This window comes from Stomoxys calcitrans, chromosome 3, assembly GCF_963082655.1.
Source record: "Stomoxys calcitrans chromosome 3, idStoCalc2.1, whole genome shotgun sequence".
Lineage (NCBI taxonomy): Eukaryota > Metazoa > Arthropoda > Insecta > Diptera > Muscidae > Stomoxys > Stomoxys calcitrans.
Window position 1 is genome coordinate 186,928,585 of NC_081554.1, and position 6,840 is coordinate 186,935,424.

Below are 6,840 nucleotides of genomic sequence, written 5' to 3' on the forward strand. Positions count from 1 at the left end.
AAATTTTTTTAAGAAACTTTGTCAACAGTTTGTTGCTATAGAAAAATAAAAAAAAAATTTATAAAAAAATATTCACACAAAGAGAATACCTATTAACCCAATTTTCTCTTTACAGATTTTCCTTATTTTCCGTATTTTTTTAATTCGATTTACTTGTATGGTTTAAAATAAAATCAAAACGTAATGCTGTCGATGTCAATGCCTTGCCACACACGACAAGCGCTTAACGCATATTCATTAAAAACGCTCATTAATAATTCAATGTTTAAATATTGCATTAAATTGTATTAATACGCAATTTCAATGGAATTGAAAATCTGTTTTTAATTTGATTAAAAAACAACAAGAAGTAAGTATGAGTGCGGATGTGTGTTTCAGCATTTGCATTTGGGTGGGTTGGCAACCAACTCCACCCATAAGAAAGTTTAAACTGTAGAATAAAGCAAACAACACTGAAATGAAACAAATAAAACACAAAAAAAAAGGAAAAAAAGAGCCACAACAAGAACTCAAAAAAAACATTTGCATACTTTCAGGCACACTTAAGCATGAAATCCAATTAAACCACAAAAGTCATCACTTAGGCGCATTGTGCTTTACCAAATCATCGCAAAAAAAGACTCTCGAAGCGTGGCACAGCTGAGCAGAACTCTGTAGCATAAAGATTTGCTTTTCCCGTTGGTTTTTTTGTTTTTATTTAATTTTTTCTTTTATATTTACCCAAAAAGAAAGCTTACCAATGCTGAGAAAGGAAATAAAGTTTTCATGATGTCGTTTTTTTTTTTTTTTTGTTTCTTCGGTAGATTTATACAAAAATCTTTTATTTGCGCTGTTGTGAAAATAACCATAAATAGCTTTACATAAATTATTGTTAATATTATGATTATTATTTGCCTTCCTCTTTGGTTAAAGCAGGCAACAGTAATGAACAGAGTTGCCAAGGGTAGAAAGCAAAAACAAAAACAATATCTATATTTTTTAAATATATCATTAGTGACTTTTCGGAAAATGTTTTCCAAGTTTTGCCAAGAAAAACTTTTTATAATTTTTTTTTTTTTAATTTCTGCAAAAATTTATTTATTTTTTTTTTGAAAATTTTTTTATAAAATTTTTCATAGACATTTTTTTTATTTTTTTAAATATATCCCAATTTTATTTTTATTGAAAATTTTTTCGAATATAGTATTTCATCAACAAATTTCCAAGAATTTTTTTTTTAATAATTTTAAAATTTTTTTTAGTTTTATTCTTCTAAAAGTTATCGAACATATTGTCCCAATTTTATTTTTACTGACATTTTTTTTGAATATTACTTTTTATCGAGACATTTTCATTTTACTATCATAGAAAATGTTATTAAAATTTTATTTTCATAGAAAATTTTGGCAAAAATTTTTTATGCAGGTAGTCAACATTTTCTTTATGGAACATTAGCTGAACCGGGCCCGCTCCGCTGCGCCTTCTTTTACTTTATATTTAAAAAAATTTTTCTTGGAATATTTTTTTTCGACAATTAAAGATCTTTTATTAAATACCATGCTACGAAAATAGTATATCGCTCGACTAACAGTTTAACAATATAAATGCCTTTATCTGAATCCCATATGATCTTTATTGGTCTACGTATTTAAGTTTGGATGTAAGGTGTACTCCATTCTTAAAATACTTTATTCCAGCCTGTTACTCTCATGATATCTGATTAAGAAGTGTTTACGGGGTGAGGTGGTCCCCCAGACACTTGGCCCTGAAAAAAATATCAGCATCGTGCTCTTCTCTCAAATACCATGTTTTTAAACCCCATATTGAAATTGATTTTGAGTGAAGTTTACAGGATGAGGCGTTCCCCAAACACCTGGCCAAAGATTGGTTATCAAATTCGTGTTCTAATCTCAAATACCTTTCATTTGAGCCATATATTGGCATGGTCGAAAAATTTTTACCCTCTGGGAGGTGTTTTGGGGAAGGGGTGAAGCCTTTTTATACATTGTCCTACATTTGGATATCAAATTGGTATTCTACTCCAAAATACCTTTACTTGAGCCCCATATTGCGATGGTCAATAAAAAATGGCTGTTTGTCCTCTATTCCCAAATATTTAAACCCCATATTGCCATTGTCCTCAAAATTCGTTTTCTAATCTCAAATACCTCTCATTTAAACCCCTTATTGAAAAACCCAGCAAATATGTCCGGTTTGAGGCATGGGCCCTAAAAACTATGAATATTGAGCTCCACTGTCTTGAAGACCCTAATTGTCATGGTGAGCAAATACGTCCTACTTGGGGGTTGTTATGGTGGTGGGACGTCCCCTAGACAGTTGGTCCCGAATGTTGATGTCAGATTCATGGTCTACTCCCAAATACCCTTCATTTGAGCTCCATTTTTCCATAGTCGGCAAACATGACCGGTTTGGGTGGTGTTTTGGGGGATATGGCGGCCTCTCTGTGACTTGGCTTTAAAAATATATATCAGATTCGTGTTCTATTCTAAAAAAAACCTCTTATTTGAACCTCTGACTGCAATGGTCAGCAAAACTTCCTATTTGGGTGGGGTTATGGGGGTGTGGTGGCCCTATAGACACTTTTCCCGAATATTGATATCAGATTCGTTCTTTACTTTACTTACTTCATTTCATTTGAGTCCCATATTGCTGTGGTCGTAAATTTGTCCGACAATTGGATATCAGATTCGTTTTCCAATCTTAAATACCATTCATTTGAGTCCCATATTGCCATGGTAAGTAAATAAGTCGTGTTTGGGGGGTGTTTTGGCAAAGGGGTGGACCCCCAGAAACTTGGTCCCACATTTGGATATCAGATTCGTATTTTCCTCGCAAATACCTTTCATTTGGTTCCCATATTGTAATGGTCGGTAAATACGTCCGATTTAGGAGTGTTGTGGGGGTTGGGATATGAATCCCATAATATTTTTCTGTTTGGATGAGTTTTGGGGTTGGGGCGGCCGGCTGGATACTTGGACCCCGATTTTAATACATGTTCGTTTTCTAGTCCCAAATACCTATCATTTGATACCCATATTGTGCTATTGGCCCACTATTGGTTTTGGGTGCCATTTTTGGTGTAAGCGAAAGGGTACACCCCCCTTCCGGTATCAAAATATTATATAGCCTATGTTTCCTTCCAGGCCAACCTACACAATCTGCTAAATTTCAAGGTAATCGGTTCGGCCGTTTCTGAGTCTATACGGAACAAACACACAAACAACCACAAATAGATTTTTAAACCCTCCACCATAGGATGGGGGGTATACTAATTTTGTCATTCCGTTTGTAACACCTCGAAATATGCCTGTAAGATCCCATAAAGTATATATATTCTTGATCGTCATGACATTTTAAGTCGATCTAGCCATGTCCATCAATCCGTCTGTCGAAAGCACGCTCACTTTCGAAGGAGTAAAGCTAGGCAATTGAAATTTTGTACAAATACGTCTTATTAGTGTAGGATGATTGGGATTGTAAATGGGCCAAATCGGTCCATTTCAATCGGTCTTGACTTCTTGAGCTTCTAGAGGGCGCAATTCTTGTCTGATGTGGTCGAAATTTTGCATGAAGTGTTTCGTTATGATTTCCAATAACTATGTTAAGTATGGTTTAAATCGGTTCATAACCTGACATAGCTGCCGTATAAACCGATCTGGGATCTTGACTTCTTGAGCCTTTGGAGAGCGCAATTCTCATCCGATTTGGCACAGATTTTGTACAACGCTTCCTCCCATGGCCTTCAACATACGTGTGCAATATGGTCAGAATCGGTCTGTAGCTTGATACAGCTCCCATATAAACCGATCTCCCTATTTTGCTTCTTGAGCCCCGAATCGGACTACAACTTGATATTGCTTCAATAACATAAAAGTTCTTATTCATTATTCTTTGTTTGCCTAAAAAGAGATACCGCGCAAAGAACTCGATAGATGCGACCATGGTGGAGGGTATATAAGATTCGGTCCGGCCTAACTTACCACGCTCTTACTTGTTCTATGTGAAAAAGTCATTCAATGAACTTGACAAATGCGATTCATGGTGGAGGGTATATAAGATTTGGCCTGGCCGAACTTAGCACGATTTTACTTGTTATAAAAATTTTTTTTTTCTATAGAAAATTTTGACAAATTTTTATTTTTATGAACAATTTTCTCAACATTTTATTTCAAAAATTTTTTTTTTTTATAATTTTTTTTTTTTTTTTTTTGTTGAAAATGTTGTCAAAATGTTAGTTCCATAGCCAATTTTGTCAACAACGGCAACCCTGATCATAGTTCCTTTGCCGGTTTTTGGTGCTTTCATCGTTTTATTGTGGCCAAAACAAAACGTAATATTCAACTCAGCGAACAATGATGATGGTCATGCCAAATCATAAAGCCAACCAAGCAGCAGGCAACAAAAGCATACTGCCATGCTAAGGGGATGAAGGGCAAAATAAATATTTCGCCTTGGCTGAAAAGGATCTCAAATCAAAAGATAATCCTTATGCATTATTTAATAAACAATATTACAAAACATTTCCATTTTCATTCTTTGCTCTCGAAGTTGGCTGAAGCCCCTACATCGCCTCCTGCCCCACTTAGCTTAGCCATACACTGCAGTCCCTGCCGTTTTCCCTATTCCTTAGTTAGTCTTTGTGTTCACTGTCACTGTGCCTGTTCGATGTTCGACGGTGTTATTATTATTATTAAGACCCATAAGCTTTATGGTCATTTTCATTGAAGCTCTTTCAGAATTTTTAAAAACGGAAATGATGAGTAATTGTAAATATGGTGTTTCACCATAATAAAATAATTTCAACGGAAATTATTGTATATTTTATTTAAGTAAAATTTTAGTTTAAATGTTCGCCTACAAAAGAGGGAAAAACTCACGAGGCATCTTTATTTCGCATTCAAAAGCCGATTACATTAAAACTAGCGATTATCATTAGGTGTTCTTCTATGGGGGTGTAGTTTCATTCAGGTGGAGAGTAATGTTAGGTGTAGAAAGGAAATATAGAATAGATTATTAAAAAGCCAAACTTTCCCCCTTACCCCAATTTTCAATAACGCCAGATCTCGGACTTGGCTGCACCGATTTAAGAGAAATTTCTTATGCCATGCTTATGGAACCCCAAAAACACGAAATTGGTGTAGAATTTCGGGGTCAAATATCCTGGGGGAAGCCCCATCACATAACTCACCCGAACGGACTTGTTCACAGATTGGGACAACATGGGTATCAGATGAAAGGTATTTAAGAGTAGAGTACAAACTTGACCTTATGGTACCCCAAAAAAACAAAATTTATGTAGAATTTCGAGGTCAAATGGCCTAGGGGAAGACCCATCCCATAACTTACCCGAATGGACATGTTCACGGATTGGGACAATATGGGTATCAAATGATAGGTATTTAAGAGTAGAGTGCAAACTTGGCATTAAAATGTCACCCGAAGTGTCGGGGGTCATTCACCCCCAAAAGCACCATCCAACAGTTGTTGAGAGTCATAACAGAACATTATGTGCAAAATTTCAGCCAAATCACGCAAAAATTGCGGCTTGTAAAGGCTCAAGAAGCCAACCCGTTAGATCGAGATATATGGGAGCTTTATTAGGTGGAGACCACCGTAGCGCCTATGACACTGAACACCTGAGTTCGAATCCTGGCGAGACCATCAGAAAAAATTTTCAGCCCTGGTTTTCCCCACCTAATGTTGCCAACATTTGTGAGGTACTATGCCATGTAAAACTTCTCTCCAAAGAGGTGTCGCACTGCGGCACGCCGTTCGGACTCGGCCATAAAAAGAGGCCCCTTATCATTGAGCTTAAACTTGAAACGGGCTGCACTCATTAATATGTGAGAAGTGTACTCCTGTTCCTTAGAGGAATGTTCATGGGCAAAATTTGCATATCAGGTTATAGACCGATTTGTACTGTATTTGGCACAGTTGTTGGAGGTTATAATAGAACACTACATGCGAAATCTGAGCCAAATTAGACAAAAATTTCGGCTTTCAGGGGATCAAGAAGTGAAATCGAGAGAACGGGGTATGTGGGAGCTATATCAAGTTATAGACCGATTTGAACCGTACTTTGCACAAATGTTGGAAGTCATAACAGAACAATACATTCAAAATTTCAGCCAAATTGGATAAAAATTGTGGCTTCTGGGGTCCCAAGAAGTCAAATTGGGAGTTCGGTTTATATGGGAGCTATATCAGGTTATTGACCGATTTCGACCGTACTTGACACGGTTATTGGAAGTTATAACAGAGCATTATATACTAAATTTCAGCTAAATCGGATCAAAATTGTGGCTTCCAGGGGCTCAAGAAGTCAAATCGGGAGATCGGTTTATATGGGAGCTATATCTGGTTATAGACCGATTTGGCCTGTACTTGACACAGTTGTTGGAAGTTACAACAAAACACTACATGCTCAATTTCAACCAAATCGGATCAAAATTGCGGCTGCCAGGGACTCGAGAAGTCAAATCGGCAGATCGGTTTATATGGGAGCTATATCTAAATCTGAACCGATATGGCCCATTTACAATCCCATCCGACCTACACTGATAAGAAGTATCTGTGCAATATTTCAAGCGGCTAACTTTACGCGTTCGACCGCTATCGTGATTTCGACAGACGGACGGACAGTCATGGCTAGATCGATTCAGAACCCTGAGACGATCAAAAATATATCAAGAATATATACACATTATGGGGTCTTAGACGAATATTTCGAGGTGTTACAAACGGAATGACAGTTCGCGTTTGTTTGTCTGTTCCGTATAGACTCAATAACGGCTGAACCAATTTTCTTGCAAATGACGCATAATGATGTTTGGATGACCG